Here is a 20085-nt window from a genome sequence, read left to right as displayed (position 1 = left end):
GAATCTAGTATAAATCAAAATTATCTTTAGCATCTGCATTGAGGTTATATCAATCAAAATAAACTCAATATGCTTATAAAGGATGTTACTCTACCAGACATGGTTGAGGGTCATTTGCTAGTATGTGAGTCTTGTATTGAAGCAAAAATGACTCAAGGGCCCTTCAAGGAAAAAGGTAATAGAATGCCAAACGTTCTAGACTTGGTGCACACAGATGTATGTGGACCAATGAACGTACAAGTTAGAAGAGGTTATGAATATTTCATAACTTTTATTGATGACTACTCGAGACATGGCTCTGTGTATTTAATGCACAGAAAAAGTAAATCCTTTGAAAAGTTTTGAGAATTCAAAGCAAAAGTTAAAAAGCAACTAGGCAAGTCATTGAAACTACTTTGATCAGATCAGGGTGGTGAGTATTTATCAAATGAATTTCAACAATATCTCATTGAAAATGGGCTAATTTTTAATTTTTTAGCATCGAGAACACCTTAACATAATAGTGTAGCTAAAAGAAGAAATAGGACTCTTTTAGAAATGGTTAGATCAATGATGTCCTATGCTAAACTTCCAATCTCATTCTGTAAATATTGTATGCAAACTACTAAGTACTTGCTCAATTTTGCTCCATTTAAGGCTGTGCCTAAGACACCAATGGAGTTGTGGATAAGGGATAAATCATCATTACATCATGTGCGAACTTAGGGGTGTCCTACACATGTTTTAAAGCTTGAGTCCACAAATATGGCACCAAAGATTGAGGTGTGCTTGTTTGTAGGGTATCCAAAGGGAACAAGAGGTTGTTACTTCTATAAGTCCTCAAGATAAGAAAGTTTTTGCTAGTACGAATGCTACTTTCTTAGAGGAAGAGTTTGTGAGAAATCACAAACCTAGAAGTAAAATTGTATTAGAAGAATTGTCTGATCCTTTAAATTTAAGAGTTAATTTTGAAGATGTCATAAATAAGTCTGATTCAACGGTTGAAACAGAAATACAACCTGAACATCAAATAGTGGTGCCTCGATGTAGTGGGACGGTTATAAGACAACTAGAGAGATACATGGGACTGGAAGAAAGAATGATTGCACTTTCAGATGAACATGAATCTGACCCTATTACATATAAGGAAGCTATTAACGATATAAATACTGAAGAATGGCATAAGACAATGAAATTTGAGTCAGACTCTGTGGATTCCAACAAAGTTTAGACTTTAGTAAATCCACTTGAAAGGATAAAACCCATAAGATGCAAATGGATTTACAAAAGAAAAAAAAAGAAGTGATGGGAAAGTTGAAATCTTCAAGGTTAGACTAGTGGCCAAGGGTTTTACCCAAAGAAAAAGGATTGACTATGAGAAAATCTTCTTACCAGTTGTTATGCTTAAATCCATTAGGATCCTCCTATCCATAGCTGCACATCTTGATTATGAGATATGAAAAATGGATGTCAAGATCGCATTTTTAAATAGAGATCTTGAAGAGTGCATTTATATGACTCAATCAAAAGGTTTCATTGAAAAAGGCTACAAGCATAAGGTCTCTGAGTTGCATAAATCTATTTATGGACTTAAGTAAATATCTAGGTCTTGGAACATAAGATTTGATACTGCTATCAAATCATATGGTTTCCAATAAAATGTTGACAAACCATGTGTCTATAAAAAATATACAAGATAAAAAGGTTGTTTTCCTAGTCTTTTATGTTGATGACATTCTACTCATTGGGAATGATGTAGGAATGTTATCAATACTTAAAGGTTGGTTGAACCAACAATTCAATATGAAAGATTTGAGAGAAGTTAGCTATATTCTAAGAATCAAACTTATAGAGGATCGTAAGAACAAGCAGATAACATTATCTCAAGCATCCTATATAGACAAGTTTTGGCCAAGTTTGCTATGCAAGATTCCAAGAAGGGTTTTATGCCTTCTAAACATTAAATCAAACTTTTTAAGGAGATGTCACCTAAAACTCCAGTGGAAGTTGAAAACTTGAGACAGATTCCATATGCATCTACAATTGGAAGTCTCATGTATGCTATGTTGTGCACTAGGCTAGATATCTGCTATGCAGTTGGATTGGTTAGCAGATTTTAGTCAAACCCAAGCATAAAGCACTGGACTGCAGTCAAGTGCATTTTTGAATATCTTTGCAGAATGAAGAATTACATGCTTGTATGTTCTGGAAGTGACCTTCTAACAATAGGGTACACTAATTCAGATTTTTAGTCTGACATTAATTCTAGAAAATCGACATCAAGATCTATTTTCACCATAAGAGGAGGAGTTATAGTTTGGAGGAGTGTAAAGCAATCTTGTATTGCAAACTCTACTATGGAGGCATAGTATGTTGTGGCTTGTGAAGCAGCAAAGGAAGCTGTATGGCTCCATAAGTTCCTTATGGACCTTGAAATAACTCTAGATGCAGACAAGCCCATTACATTCTATTGTGATAACAGTGGAGCAATAGCTAACTCAAAAAAAAAAAATCACGGAATCATAAAGCAGCAAAATATACTAAAAGGAAGTATCATTTCATTCAAGATATCATACAACGTGGAGAACTAATTGCGAAGAAAATTCCAACAGAGCAAAACCTTGTTGATCTATTCACAAAGACTAACACTAAAGAGTTTCGATGGTCACCTAGAAGGTCTTGGATTAAGGGATATGACATACTTGTTTTAGGGCAAATGGGAGATTGTTAGGAATTTGAGAATATGGTGCCCTAGAAAGCAAGTATATTCAAATGTTTAATTTCATGTAATTTATTTGTAATGAAATTACATTTTGATAATAAGATGAAGAGTTTGTTTTAAGTAAGCATTCATTAGCTAGTTATGAAAGTACCATGATTCTATTGAGATATTAAAATACATTTATATGAAGAGCCATACATAGGAGACATGTAATTTAATTCAATCTAAAAAATTATTCACAGCCATATAATAAAGCTGGTCACTTTATTATGTTAAGGCTGTAGTGTTTAGATTACTACCAACGAAACGAATGTGATTTACTTCAAGGGAATGATAAGTCTCACATCATTAGAATGGTTGACTTTGAGTAATGACACTATAACATGAACAGGAATCATGTGAGAATCAAATTTAAGTTTAATCGCTACTTAAATCTTGATGTCACACTTATGCATTTGTTTATAGTAGAACTAAAATCCTGATGGATTGTGGACTTGTGTTTTATCTCTTTATAATCTTTGATATACCATGAGCATGATCATCATAAAGTGTTGATCTAGACTTCTTATGTTGAGATTATAATTGATGTCAACATCTAGGAACATATATCCAAATAGTGGACTTAATAACATTAACAACACTTCTAGTGATTTTGAGAAGATTGCTGATTAATCTGAGCCCAGTAGATTGATGAATTAGCTACACATCACATATTGATACTCCAAAGATTAGATCTAGAGTATTGAATCACTAATTGGATGAAATCTGAGACTAGAAGATAAAATTGACATCAAGGGTAAAATGATAATTTCACCTTTTGTCATTGAATGGTTATGAGGGTTCACAATATAAGGTTTGCAATTGGGCAACTAATAATTAATATATAGTATTGAAAATATCAAGTATTGAATCATTTCCAGTAATTATAGTTAATCTAAGAGTGCAACCATGAATCTATGATGGAGTGGTTTCATGGTTAATAAGCTTGAATTATCTTAATGAGATTATGAATAATTCTAAGTTTCTTGGAGCTTGGAATATCTATGTCCAAATAGATTCCCCACTTAGCTTCGTAGAATTCAACTTGTTTAAGTTGGAATGCCTGTTTTATTTCATTAATTAAATTATGTACAAAAATGACAGCTTTTACATGTTTTGTCTTAATTTAGACAGGAAAACATGTTTGTCTTAATTTAGCTAAAAAACATGTTTTGTCTTAATTTAGACAAAAAAACATGTTTTGTCTTAATTTAAATAAGAAAATATGTTTATCTTAATTTAGACAAGAAAACATGTTATCTTAATTTAGACAAGAAAACATGTTTGTCTTAATTTAAGACAAGAAAAATATGTTTTGTCTTAATCTAGACAAGAAAACATATTTGTCTCAGTTTTGTCAAGATAACATATTTTATCTTAATTAAAGACAAGAATTATCTTAAATTAAGATAATACTAGGAAGATTCTTGCAAAATGAATCTAGACATCCATGCTGATAAAAAAGACTATGTTTGACCAACATTCTTTTATTTATTATTAATTCTTTTTAAGTAAAGATTGATAATAATAAAATAAGAGTCATTATTCAACAAGGTTTTTTATTTTATCAAGAACTCTAAATGATAATTAAAGAATTAAATTATTTATTCCTTAATTTTAGGTTTGATCTATATGGAGCATATTTGATGCATCCATAACTCTAAATTGATGGTCAAGATTAAGTCAAAGGTATTTTATTTTGATTAAACTTTTGATGCAAAAGTTTTAAAAAAAAAGAGAAGAAATTGGAACAAAAGAAACATATGTATCTCTCTTGAGAAAGTCTCTTCCTTGTCCTCTTAACTTTGCCGCACCTCTCTTCCTTTCTCTCATTCTTGGTTGATTTCTTGCAAGAAAAATAACTATTAATTTTTAGGAAGAAAAAAAGACAAATCGGTTGGCATCTTATAATCTAGCATTCCACACCTTATCCACTCAAGGTTTAAGTTGAAAGCATTCTTGAAGAATAAGTGGTAAGTTTGTTTGGTTAAGAAATCAATTGTTGGTATAGTAGTGAATTCACTATAATTCACTAGGTGTCTAAAAATAAGAATCATGAAACAAAAGGTACGTTTATTTTACTTTAATAGATTTTTATTTTTTAGGTTGTGATTATGTCACTTGCAATATGAATGATGTGTTTTTTCACTTGTGCAATTGGATTGCTTGCTTCCTTTATAAAAAAAAATTGGTGAAATCCATGTTTTACACAAACACATTAATCCACTTAGATCCAACTCCATCAGATATAGCTTGGCAAAGGAAGGAATGCAAAGGGCCCAAGAACTGTTAATTATTTATGATTGATTCTGAACAAATATATGGTGGGGCACTCTGGAATGAGACAAGGGATGTTGTTTATCTAGCTACTAGTTGTGTCACGATGTGAGCCAGAATGACTCAAACCTAGATGGAATCGACTATTGAAGCCACTGTTGTGGCTTGTGTACGCTGTTTGCTGCCAAGGTTAGTGAATGGTTTTTGTAAATGAAAAACTGGTTTAGTTTAGAAATTGAGATAGAAATTTTGTTGGATACAAAACAAATATGTTATTCTCATTAGGTTGTACAAGTGGTTGTTCAGTGTTGGGATTGTGTAGATGATGTTAATGTTAGATGCAAATGCTATATACGGGAATGATTTGAGGCAATTTCACCTGTTTTGATTTTGCATGAGTATGCCCACAACTGATATCTTGTATGGGTATAATGTCCAAAATCCGTTGTTGTGAAAAAAAAAGTGAACCATTATTCTAGTGTTGACAAACTGTTCATCCATTTGAAAACGATGGATGAGTGGCCATTTCTTTAGTTTTATTTTGCTAAACAACTGAGCTGGTGGATGCCTCTTGGTTTCCAATTAAAGTAAAAAAGAGATCACAAGTTTCCTTTTGCTTTATTAGTTAAAGGCTGGAATATAAAATTTTTACTTGAAAAATTGGGGATTGATGAAGAATGAGGAGTTGATGAAAAAGAAGGTCATATTTCTCATATGGGTTTGCATTAAACAAGCAGAAATGCACCGTATAACTCAAAAAAGCTAAATGCGGCATTTAGTCTAAGCTTTTTTAACTTAACAAGTTATTGTGTAGTTATTTTGTATAGTTACTCTTTAATTGTGGTTAACAGTTAGTTGTTGACAAGTATTTAGTTGGAATTAGTAACACTCAGTTTTTCATTTTCGCCTAAGTACTTTGTAAATATAAATAATGGTAGTCAAACTTTCGTTAATGATAAGAGAGAATATATTCATTTCCACAAAAATGTTTTTCCTTGTTCTTAAGTTTTTCTCTAGTTTGAATTGTTGGTCCCAAAGAGCGTGCTAAAGGGGCGCTGAATCGCACTTTTGAAATGACACAAAAATTCTTTCCAAGTAAAGAGCAGAATAAAAGAATTTGAAAATGAAAGTTTAAAGCTTGCTTGAGGAATGATTTAAGTGCTAAGAATAAGAAGAAAATAAAAGGAAGTAGACAAAACACAATGATTTATAGTGGTTTGATCCCCTTGACCTACATCCACTACCTTGATCTCCCAATTAAGGATTTCAAACCAATTCATTAAAATCAGTGAAATTCCCAAGCTTCTACCAAGCTTTTACAATGGCTTTTCACAAGTTCAGCCACAACCTTCAACAATGGTTTTTCATGGGATCAACCAAAACCCAAAACTAAATTTTCTAAGGCTAAGTTAGAACCTACAACAACAACCAAGCTAACCCAAGCTTGATCTACCCCTTAGAGTGTCTTTCACACTCTAAGTAAATAAGAAATAAAGAAAAAATGAAGTATAATTGATCACTTAGCTGATTTAAGATGTACAAAGTTAAGCTAAAATACTTTTTCAAAGGATGGGAGTGAAATACAAGTGTAAAGAGAAGGTTTTTGGTCTTCTAATCTCAAAATCACTTTGGATAACTTCTTTATATGATTTTTAACTATTGGAGAGGCTTTAAATACTTGAAAAATCACTTCTAGCTATTGGAGACAAAAACTAGCTGTTTCTGGCTATTATTTTGTTCTTTTGTGCTTAAATTGAAATTTTTAACAATGAGCTTTTAACTGGTTAACCATACTTCTTAGTCGATTAAGTCTTCTCTGTCTCACAGTCTGTTTTTTTGTGTTAACTAATTAACAGCAGCTTTAACTGATTAACAACTTTTTGCTTCAAGCACCTTCAAGTACTGTTTTTGGCCAACCTCTATTCAATAAATTAATACTCCCTTTAACTGATTGAAGCTTTTCTCCATTCATCCTTAATTGATTAAAATGGGCTCCAACCAATTAAGAAGTCTTCAACTTTAAATCTTTTAGTTTGGTGCCTTGGACGATCATCAATATTTTGAATTTGAATTTGAAGCTTCTTGACACTTTAACTTTGACCTTTAACCAGTAAACTCCTTTCCTTTAACCGATTAAAATGCTTCTGTTTTACATCCAGCAACCACTTAACTGATTAAACCTTGTGTTAACCAGTTAAAACCTTTCTGTCTATCCTTGGTGTAGCACCCAGAATTGCTTTAATTGATTAAGGATTTGTGTTAATTAGTTAAGACTAATCTGTCTTCAATAAAGCTTTTTCTTCTTTGCTTGTTTAACCAACTAACCCATCTCGCAGCTGAACAAGCATCTTGATTTGCTTTCAAATGCAAAATATATTAATGAATTTAAGCCTCTAGCACACTTAAATAATATAATTAGACACCAATGAATGGGAATGTTTTGCTATCATAAAAAACATATAGATTCAACATTCTTTCTTTCTTATTTTTGATGATAACAAAACACTCCTAGATTAAGAGTGCAATGTCTATGTTCAATATGAATGCTTCAAATCTTTACGCATAATGAGTTGCTCTCCCTTAGTTAATGCATCTAGTTTTCTTTAAAGATTTGCAATAAAATATCTATAATATCCACAGTAGCTAAACAAGATGTACAATATCCACAGTAACTAAGCAAGATATATGGAATATCCATAATAACTAGCACATAATATTCAACAAAACCATAACTAAGCATTATACACATAAATTAAACATGGAGACCTATCAAACTCTATTTAACTTAGTCTTCCTTCTCTCCTTTTTCTTTTTCATCATTAAACAAGATATTCAAAACTCTTCCTAATGGGTGCATTTAGATTTTCCTTTAATCTTTAAATTAAACTTTAATTAATGAGAATCATAAGCACTCATACACCTAAGTCATACAAGCTTATAGATAGTTCAATAACTACAAGAGTCAAGCTTGTGTCAATGTAAGAACAAATGCATAGAAGTTAAATCATTTCAAGAAATTCTCAAGGATTACTTAAATAAGGATTATGATCATTTTGTCATAATCAAAACTATAATAATTTTAAAACTAACAATCTCCCCCTTTTTGATATGACAAAACTATGAGCATAATTTGCATTTAAAATGATTTTAAAATCTCCCCTATAACATATGCATAAAATTAAATTTGCTCATAAACCTTATTCCCTTTTTTGTTATATCAAAAGGTTAAGAAAAGTGAGCATTAAACATTTAAGCTCAAGAAATAATGGTTAGCAAAATCCATCAAGACTATAAGCATTAAGACCATTGATATGTAACTATAAAGTCACCAAGTCATCATATATATGCACTTAATATCCTCAACCAAGTCATTAAGAAATATACCCATTAAGCACATTCAAGTATTAATTCATCAAGAGAATCATCAATAAGAATGCCACATGTATATATCTCTGTAAGCAAAATGTGGACATAACGTTTATAAAGTTCAAGAAAGATAAGCATAAAGATGTTCAATAAGCATATAAGCCATATTTCAACTCCAATACCAAGTGTTAAAGCTCAATATACCAATTGATAGATATAAGTAAAATTTCCCCCTTTGTAAAAGCACAATATCAATTATGAAAGATGTAATCATTTTACAGCTCATTATATCAATTCGTAAAGCACTAGTAAAGACTTCCCTTATCATTAAGCATTCCAAGTATATCAACTTCAAGTCTCAAAACATTTAAGAAAGATATGATCAATTTAAAGCACAACTAAGAAGAGACAATTATAAAGCGTGATGCTAATTTTAAAGCTAAACATTAATTGAGAAAACTTAAGGCTTAATACCAATTATGCATTTCAATATTCAATTTTAAGTAAGAAGTAATATAAGGCACAATATCTATTTTACTGTTTAGAAAGATGTTATCGGTAGCTAAGAACACCAAATCTTGAATTCTCACCACACATTGTTATTGAAGATATTAATTCCTTATGATATCAATGACAACAATTGAATCCCCCATAAGAAATCATAAGCTCAGCACAAATTGCTAGAGATCCTTAATAGATCAAACATTAGGAGAGAAATCACGAGCCTAGAATAAATGAGCATTCAAACGGATATTCAATTTATTTCCCTAATACTCAAGTATTCATGGAACTAAAAGAGTATGAGTATATGAATAGATGTTCAACATATGCATCAATACTCATATTTCAAAAAATATTTACAAAGTAGTTCCTAGGCATGTCTAAGGTATCATTAGACTTCAAGCATCATTCTCAATTATCATCAAGCATTATAAATAATTAATCACCATCAAGCATTCATTATTTATTCTCAATATCAATCAACCAAGTAGTATCGATCAAGCATTTCTAGGAAATTCCCTAATTCATATATAAAAATAGCAACTCAAGGAGAAATTAAAAAAAATATATAATCATTAAGCATTTTTAATGAGTATTCTTCCAAATCATTCTCAAGCTGACATTCATCCAAGTCTTGTTAAAGCAAGCATTGCAAGATGTATTCTCCAAATTATATATGAAATTGTCAATTCAAGGAGAACTTTTACAAAAGGCAAATCATTATTGATGAAGCATGACTAAAGCATTTTGCATTTATTGCAATCATGTATGAGGGTTATGATCAAATAAGCATAGACATGACTACAAAAAATAAAATGGCTATCTTCATTAATCATGATTCCATTTTTCACAAATATATAAACATATACAAAAAAAAAGTATTGAATTTTAATGTGGTACATGCTATTTCTCAATATTCTTTATAGTTCATGAGTGATACTAAAGAAAATTGAAAACAAAGCACTCAACTCATGAATATATTCAAAGTGAACATTCAATCATCAATAAATACCAATTGTCAAGATTCAAGAAAGAGATATTTAATCAAAGCACATTAGGCATTCATTGCTAACTAAAGCTATAGGCTATATTTTATTTGATATGTCAAGTTGTTTATGGTGACCTATAAGCTAAAGTTGGATGCACGTAAAATCTTTAGATCATGTAAACGTTAAGGCTCAATGAAGACATATTTAACATTTAAATACATATTCAAAATAAATTTCAACTATGTCAACTCACGATATATGCCATGATCAAACTTGACAATTAAATTCATAATCAAATGCATAGCTCAAGTCAAGTTTTTAACTTCAAACCTTAAGGTCAAGCAAAATGAAATATCATGTAAGCATATGCCTTGAACAATATAATAGATATATTAAAATTTATTTTCATGAAGTTCAACAAGTTCATCATGATCAATTTCATAAGTATAATCAAAGAATCAATCTTGAAACAATCATTTAAGTACAATCATAAAGCATATTTCAAAAATTGATCTTAGGATTCATTGAAAAGATTTTTCAACATAAGTACATTGACATTTCTTTTCTCAAGACATGATTTTTCAATGTAAGCACATGAGAAATAATAAAATCGAAGACTTATGAACAATTTCTCATTTCTCAAATTTTTTTAATTAAACACAAAAAAATAATATCAATATAAGTATCCTGCTTTGGAATAGATAGATTTAGGTAATCAAGAAAATCTTTCTTTTTTTTCTTCAACAATTTTGCAATTTCAAGAACAGGTACTTGCACCAAATGATCATGAGAATTTTCGTAATGCATGTTTTTAAAAGCCAATAATCATCTTTGAAAAAGGAAATTCATGGAGGAAAATATTACAATGGATAAGAAGTGAAGTAAGAAGAACTCAAAATCTGTCCATTTTGGCTTTAGAGCACTCAAGAGTCGACTACGTATCCTTGCACATTAAAAAGCTAAAAAAAATGAAAAACATGCAATGCTCCAAGGTACAATGATCTCAAAACATGGATTTGTGTGAGAACAATTTAGAATTTCATTTCAACCATGTTTAGAACATCATTTTGGACATGTATGATCAAAGATTTTTCAAGAAAAACATATGAACTCAAATTTTGGCTTTTATTGCTCATTGTTCATAAGTACTAAAAGGTTGAAATGCTCATTTGAAGAATCATATCTCTAATATGCTCAAGCATGTTAAATTTTCATTATGATGCATGAATATAGCTTATAAAATGTACAAGCATTTTAAACGATGTTTAAGCATAATAAGCATCAAATTTAACATTTTCAACATTTTTTCAACATATAGACAAAAATGCCCTTAAAGTCATTCAAGCATTCATTTGCAACAAGAACAAGTTATAATAGCATTTTTTAACATAAGGCACACTTGTTCAAGTTTTATATCATTGAAATCATTGTAGCCTCAAGCATTACAAGAAGACTTTTTCATTTGCTTAAAATATCATTAATGTCTAATTACCATACTCATGATTATGCTTAAGAAACTCTTTCAATTTATTTCATAAATCATGAAAGAAATATCAAGCAAAATGGGTTTATGCAATCATGTATCAAATCAATTTTGCTTAACCATGCTATATCATCAAAAACAATAAATCAATTTCAATCAAAGAGAATAAAAGGATTTTGCAAAAAAATCAATTGATAAAAATTCAATCTTTATTTACAAACTTTTCAACTTGAAACATTCAAGATTAGACATGCTTTGTGAAAAATCATTAGCTCGATATCACTCAATTTTGTTCAATTATGCTTTAAATGATTTATGAAATGTGTAATGAGTATAATGAATCATGTTTATGCATGTCAAGGGTCATTTGCAAATATCTCACAATCATGTTCCAAAAATGCCCTTATGATCATTCAAGCTTACAAGCAAGCATGCACATCCAATAAGAACATGTCATAAGTATTTTCATTATGAAACAAACTTATTCAATTCATAAATCATTCTAAACTTAAAGGATGACAACATTTTTCTCATATAAGCTCATTTTGCTTTAAAAGTACTAATTAAAGTAATTAAAATTTTCAAGCTCATTATCAATCATCTTGAACTATTCAAGCATGATATATTGAATATCTATAATAACTATGTTAGGCACAAGGAAATCAAAGACAGTTTTTTTTAACTCAATTTTGCTTGTTTAGGCAACTTGAATAAGTATGAGTGTAAGTCATCAGGTGTGCTCATATTTCTATCACATTATCCAACCTTTTATGTTTCAAAATTATGCTCAAAAATCATTTTTCCACAAAGAAGTAGTATGAAAACAATTTCACAAAACATGAGGAAATTTTATAGAAACAATTTTCCATGATCAAGCAATCTTGATAAAACAATTTTCTCAAAATAAGAATGATGATATATTCAAGATCAAATATTAGTACATACTCATTCTTTAGATTCATACTTGCAACTTATATCATATATCATATTCAAGCAAATTTGATCATTTTTTTTATAATCAAAACTATAATAATTTAAAGCTAACACGAACATGGTATCAGAACCTTGTTAGGGCTTCTGTGTCCTTCAACTAGGTCATAAGTTTTTCATTCTTCATTTTCAGGTTAGATTGTTCTTTTTGTATTGTCGATTCTTACTATTAGATTGTTTCTAATATTCATAAGTATTGTTTCTTGATGGTTGATTCATCTAAAATACAATCTATTACTTCATTGACTAAGGAACTTCAATGACCATATTATTTCCATCATACTTGTCACAGCCCACTCCTGGGCCATGACCGACGCAAGGACCCAATAGGCATAGCCCACTAGGCCCAAGCAAGCCTTCTTATATGAATCTGTACATTAGTCTATCTATCATTCATATCTCTTTAAAATCTATACTTAATAGTGTTCGAATGCTAATTTTTTTGAAGACAACTTGTAGAACCCAAGTAAATACTCGCACTGGCATCATAAATTAAAATATACATAGATATTTTGTCAAATATATCTTAAAAATTCACATTAAACATATATGTGCATAAACAAAGACCTTGACCGTCAGCAGAGTGACTCTGGGTGTGGGTGCTAACATTTAGTGTCAGGGTGACCTACCGAAAATAGATAAGAGGAAGCACCTCGGCTTAGGAATCCAACTACCTTCAAACATGAAAACTAGACATGAAGTTGAAAATAATGAATATAAACTTAGTGAGTGAACATAGGAAGGGAACAAGCATCAATACAGGAAGTTTTAGAAAACAAGATGCACTTATTTTAAAAACAATGCAATTTAGTTTAATTTCTTGTAAAGCCCTTAATTAAGCCCTTGATTATTTAATCCCTTAAGGTGAAAGATTTATAATCCACAATGGAGTTGAAAAGAGTGAAAACTACAGCAAATATCCAATCAAGACAAGCAAAACAGAGGGTTTTTTGCTGCAGCGGAAAGGCATTCTATATTATATAGTATAATCAAATTTTTTTATTTTCATAACTTGTTTATAGCAATATATATACATGTACACCACCGTCGCCTTACTCAGCTCATGTGCACTCCCTACACGCACATTTCAATATCATCACACGCACTCCTGCCCACATCATTACCGGCATGTGCACTCCCACACCGCACACCATTAGCACCGTCACGTGCACAGTTATAGCTATTATACAGCATTATCACTCAAAGCATAACACACATATCCACATAATATAGGAACACATGGTTTCATTATATCACATATTTTACCACATAAAAACATTTCATCAAGGGCTTTTTCCCATGCACATTTTAAAGAAAAGTCCAATAAAACATTTCAGGTGATTTAATTAAACACGTATGCATTTATCCCAAAACATTTTAATGCAAGTTCACTCACAGTGTCTTTGTTGTTGCTTTGATCGACTCTAACTGTGTCTAATGCTCCAAATGGAGATATGGCATCTCGTTGGAACCTTAGTGGTTTTATAATGGAATTCTTTTCAAGAGTTCTTCAAGCTATCTAAGAAAGTCTATCTCTCTCTCTCTCAAAATGTTCAACTAGTGAGAGAAAGTCCAGAGGAAGAGCTTTTGAGGATTCTTGAGGTTTAAAAGTCAAAGAGTATGAAAAACCTTATGAAAAAGTGTACAAAAGTATGAGAATCGGAGTTAATTCAAGAAAGTTATAGAGGCTTTAAGGTTTCTTTTCCATGGAAGGGGGAAAACGTTTGGTGAGGGAAAAGGATGGGAAGAAGAACAAGAAGAAACTGCTGAAAGTGAGGAGAAAGTGTTGGAAGAAATGAGATATTTATCCTAAAGTCAATCAAAGTTTCATGGAATTTACAAAAATGCCCCATTTTTGTTCTTCTGGTGCAGTGCTTTCACTCTGACAAAGATTTTGACCACTTTTTGGTCAGTAAAGTGGTAAACATCAAAGTTGTAGCTATGTCTCTTAGCTTTCTAATGGTCTAAAAATCATGTTATTTGGACTTCTGTAGTGAGAGATATGCTTGAAAAACTGAAACATATGCAAATAGAGCAATAGTTAATTATGCACCTTTATTCACCAATTGAAATTATTTTTAATCCTACTCCGATAAAAAATATAAAATAATTATTAATAACGTAAAACTAGCATCATTAACTCAAAATAAACATTTAAACATAAATTAAACTAAGCTAATAAAATAAATAAAAATACCTAAATTCAATCCTAAATCTAGTCCAACTTAGACTAATTAGGTGTTTAATCTTTCATTAAATATGTGAATTTGATGCACTCAACAATCTACCTCTAGTCACGCATCTGTGGAGGTCGGGGTTTCACAATTAGCCACCATATTAAAGTACTGGGTATTATAATACTGATCAATATGGTTCTGTTATGGTTAATCCTAAATTGAATACTAGCAATTATGTTTCATGGAATTGTTCATTTGTGTTAGCATTGTCCATAAGAAACAAATTAGATTTTCTTGACGGAACAATTAAGAAACCAACAGTAATTGATCCATTATATGTTTCTTGGACACATAGCAAATTTAATTGTTGCTTGGCTTCTTGAATCAATTTCACCTCCAATAGCTTTTCCTATTTTCTACATGAAATCTGTTTGTGATATTTGGGAAACCTTAAAACAAAATTTCTCTCAACCAGAAAATACTCATGTATGTAATTTGCAACATACTTTAGGCAATGTTACATAAGGGACAATGGTTGATGATTCCTATTTTGTTGAGCTAAAGGAATTATTAAAGGAGCTTTGGAACTATAGGCTTTTACCACATTATGAGTGTGGAAAGTGTCATCCTAAGTGTTTTAAGAAAAATTCAAATCAACATCAAAAGGTTATGGTATTTTGGTTTCTTAATAGTCTTAATGATAACTTCTCTGCACTTAGATCTCAAATTTTGTTAATAGAGCCTTTTCCTTCTCTTAATAAGGCATATAGTTTTACTTTGCAAGAAGAATCATAAAGGAGTCTGAGTTTTATTCACATCTAGTGCTTGAGTCTGCTACAATAGTGGTTACTAGTGACACTAAGAAGAATAATAAATCTAATTTGGTTTGTAACCATTGTGGGAAAAAATGTCATGTAACATCTCGTACCCTCGCATAGGAGCCAATACGATCTTATCGACAAGACGAAGGGTCGATTGACATAAATCTAAGTGTCAAGAAGCGGCGATGAATGAAAGGAATAGTTTGGAATAAAATATTTCGCACACGAGGAAATGGTAATTAAATAATAATATTTTTATCAAGGATGAATTAGCGAGATAAAAGGGGATTTGGAAGTGAACCAGGGCATAATAAGACATTTTGGGTCCCGAGAAAACAAGTGAAAAATTTTAGAATAAAATAATATTTTATTAATAAAATAATATTAAAATATTAAATATCTTATTAACTATTGAAATTAGTCACGAAGGAGGAGTATACGACTAATTCAAGTGGGAGAGAAGAAGTAAGAACGAATTTTGAAGAAAAACAACATTAGTGGGACCTGCATGTCTTTATTAAATAAAGCGAGCGCGGGTAAGTATATATTTAAATATTATGGTGATACCGTGGTGAAGTACAAACTTTATATTTTGTTTGTACACGTGTAAAGGAAGGAAAATAGAAGGAAATTGGAGTTTAAGAAATGTTAGAAGGACCCAATTATAAAGGATGAAAGTTAGAGGGGTCACATGGTAAATAAGGAAAAGTTTGAGGACTCATTTGTAATTTTAATATTTAAAGTTAAAAAGGGGAATTTCTTAACCAAGGAATGCTAGATTATGAGGAATATGAGATGTATATGTAGAAGTTACTATTACATGCAAACTTTGGTGTAAAAAGGGACCTGCACCATGTAAAGTAAAAGAAATAATAATATTAAAATTTGTTTGCATGAAATGTGATTGGTGCAATAGTGGTCAAATGAAGAAAGAAGAAAGTGGGTTGCATATGATTTGGATGGGACAATGAATGATTAAATAAGACATGAAGTAAATATAGTGCATGGAATAAAAAAATGAAAAGTAAAGAATGAAAATGCAAATGGCGGGTGGAAAGGTTGCAAGCCTTTTGCCATGTGATTTTATCACATAAAATAAGAGGAAAAGATGCCAAAGAGTCATTAAACCTTGGGCAATCCGCCCATGCAAGGAGAATAAAGAGAAAAGAAAAGAAAAATGATGGAAAAAGGTGGCTTTGGGCAATCCGCCCATGTGTGGGCAAAAATAAACAAAATGGAAACCATTTTCAAGGCTTGGCCTTGAGGAGTTTGCCCATAACCAAGAAGAAAAGAGAAAGGAAATGAGAGAAAGAAGAAAAGAAAAAGGAAAAGAAAGAAAGAAAGGAAGAAAAAGATAGAAAGGAAGGCAAGGCTCGATTTTGCACAAAACCAAGAGGAACCGAGAGGTTTCCTCCCTCATCTTGAAGATTTGTACTATTTCATCACCCAATGAGTCTCAAATACTCAAGAGAGAAGCCGTGGAGTGTGGAAGGAAGTGTAAAGCTCGGTTTTGTGATTTAAGCAAGATAAGGTAAGAACTTTGGTTTTAGCTTGAACATTTCTTGAAACTGGGCTAGTGACTATATGAAATGTCTTGTGGCAGCAAAGATTGGCTTGAATGGAGAGGATTTAGAGACATGCAAAGCTATGAAAATCATGAGTGCATGATGGATTCAAAGTGGAAAAGAAATGGTAAGCATAATACCATAATTTGAGGCCTACGGTTGGTTATATATTGTGAGGAAATGTGTCACAGCACAACTTCCAGGCCATGATAGGCGCAAGGGCCCAACGAGCTCAGCCCACTAAGCCAAAGCAAGTCTATTTATATAATCTTATACATTAATCTATACTCTTTTAAAATTCAAAATTTGTAGCGTTTAAATATATTTCCTTTGAAAACAATTCATAAAACCCAACTATACATTCAGAATGGCATCATCAACCATAATACACATATATAGTTTGACAAATGAATCTCAACATTTCACAACAAGTATTCATATACACGTAATTAGAACTTGATCGTCAACAAAGTGACTCTAGGCACGGTTACTAACATTTAATGTCATGGTAAACCTACCGAGCAATGGATAGGGAGGAACACCTCGTCCTAGGATCCAATCACCTTTGACTCAGGAAACCTAAAACATGAAGTTTAAAAAAAAACGTGAGTATAAACTCAGTGAGTGAACATAGGAAAACAATAAGGGAAGTTTAGAAATCATGATGCACTTAAGTTCAAAAACAATGCAATTTAGTTTAATTCTTGTTAAAAACCCTTGATTCAAACCCTTGGTTGTTCAATCACTTGATGATGAAGGATCCATGAACCACAAAAAGTTAAAGAGTGAAAACTTTAGTAAAATTCAAGCAAGTCAAGCATAATAGATTGATTCTCGTTGCAGCAAAAAGGCACTCTCGCTGCAGCAAAATTCTGGCCAGATAAAATCGAAGGGGTGTTCACTGCCACAAGGAAGATCCATTCATGCCACATTGTACGTTAAATTGAACACATTGACAATCCTCAAGTTTCAATAATCAATGCAATCACATATTAATTCCAAACATCTCTATATAGTAAATATATATATAAGCACCTACACCACCATCACCTCACCCAGCTCATGTGCACTAGCACATCGCACATAGCTAGAGTCATCGTGTGCATCCCCCCACATCGTGCACAGCTAATACCATCGTGTGCATCCCCCCACATCGTGCACAAGCAATATCATCATTATGTGCATCCCCTCATATCGTGCACAAGCAATATCATCATTGTGTGCATCCCCCCACATCGTGCACAAACAATATCATCATCGTGTGCATCCCCCCACATCGTGCACAAGCAATATCATCATCCACACTTCCGCACCCCGTCATCACCGGCATGTGCATCCCCCCATAGCGTGCACACGCATGGTTATATTTATTACACAATATTAACTATCAATACGCAACATATATATTTATATCAACATCATATAAGGCACAAGGATTCATCATATTGCACACACACAACTTAAAACGTTTTAATAAAGGCTTGTTCCCATGCATAATCTTTAAGGAAAAATCAAATAAAAATCATTCACACGCTTTGTCCAAATATCAATACATTTCCCAAAATATTTTCAATGCAAGTTCACTCACCTTAGATAACGGGATATTACATCGCTATTGGTTCGGAGGTGTATCTAGCTACTTTTACTTGCCAGTCACTCATTATTTCTCCCAGCACAGTACCACAGTACTCTAACTTTACCTTTGTATTTCCTAGCAACAATTCAAATGCAATACCTTCAGTGTACATCATTCCTAGTTCTCTTTTTCCTTCAATCATGAATCCTTAGTCAACTAACTTATATCTTGACACATTTTTACCAAAGTTGCCTTTATCCTTTACTTGCGTAATTCTTTAGATTATAAACACCGGTAACTTATTTATAACTCTAACACATATACTAATCTTGTCTAAGGATATTTATCAACTTTAACCATCATTTCCACAACAATTACCTAACATATGGCAACAACTACAAATTTACTTCCGTCAAACACTTTCTAAGTTTACATGTAACACTATTCTCATTTACATGTTGCCACCAAGCATAACATCAATATCCATTCATATGCACCAACATCCATAACCTTTTAAGCTTTCCTAACAACACATATATCCACACAATTCATTTCTTTTCCAAACTTCCAATTAATATAATTGCCTTCCAACCATACCCATGACACCACAATAACACTACATATTGTACACAATCATTCTCACCATAGTAAACCAATCATAGGCTTCAAGTTATAGCATGAAGCTTACCACTTGGTTTTGGCTTGGATTTCACCCAACAAAATTCATAATTCCCTCACACCCATGGCCCCCATAGCTGCCACAAAATGATTCACTCATTATTTTTCCAAGGATTTAACCAACCATGAACTTAAAACACAAAATCCTTACCTTAGCTTGCTTGAATTACAAAATCAAGCTTTTTCTTCCTTTCTTTCTTTTTCTTTCTTCTTCTCCTAGGGTTTAGATGTGCTGGAAATTGGGGTTAGAAGTTGTAACTTTGGTGCACAAGAAGTTGGGAGAAGGAAGAAACAAGAAAAGAAAGGAAATGAAAAGAAAACAAGGAAAGAAAATGAAAGAAAACTAACTTTCCATGGGGAGAATGAGAAGATGGCGTTGAAAGCTTCAAGAATGAAGAAGAAATATCTTGTTGGGAGGATAAGGACGATTTTGGGCTAATAAAGATGAGAGTCAAAGCTTTCTTTGGAAGCTTTGACCAAACTTTGTTTAAAATTATCGTTTTGCCCTCTAAGTTTCTTCCCTTTTTAATTTAGTCCTCCCAACACTCATTTAACTCCAATTTCCTTCTATTATCTTCTTCTACACATATACAAATAAAGTATAAAGTTTGTACTCCAACACGGTGTCCCTATAATATTTAAAATATTTATGTACTCACGCTATCTTTACTTAATAAAGACACACGGCTCCATTAACGTCATTTTTCTCTAAAATTTTCTCATTCTTCTTCTCCCCCACTTAGATTGACTATATACCCCTTCTTCATGAAAAATTTCAACACTGAATAAAATATTAGTATTTTAATATTATTTTATTAATAAAATATTATTTTATTTCAAAATTTTACTCTTGTCTCCTTGGTATCCAAAATACCTTATTATGCCTCAATTCACTTCCGAATCACTTTTTATCTCATAAATT

The sequence above is a fragment of the Theobroma cacao genome, chromosome 2 (genome assembly GCF_000208745.1).
Source record: "Theobroma cacao cultivar B97-61/B2 chromosome 2, Criollo_cocoa_genome_V2, whole genome shotgun sequence".
Taxonomy (NCBI): domain Eukaryota; kingdom Viridiplantae; phylum Streptophyta; class Magnoliopsida; order Malvales; family Malvaceae; genus Theobroma; species Theobroma cacao.
This window is presented reverse-complemented; position numbering follows the sequence as displayed.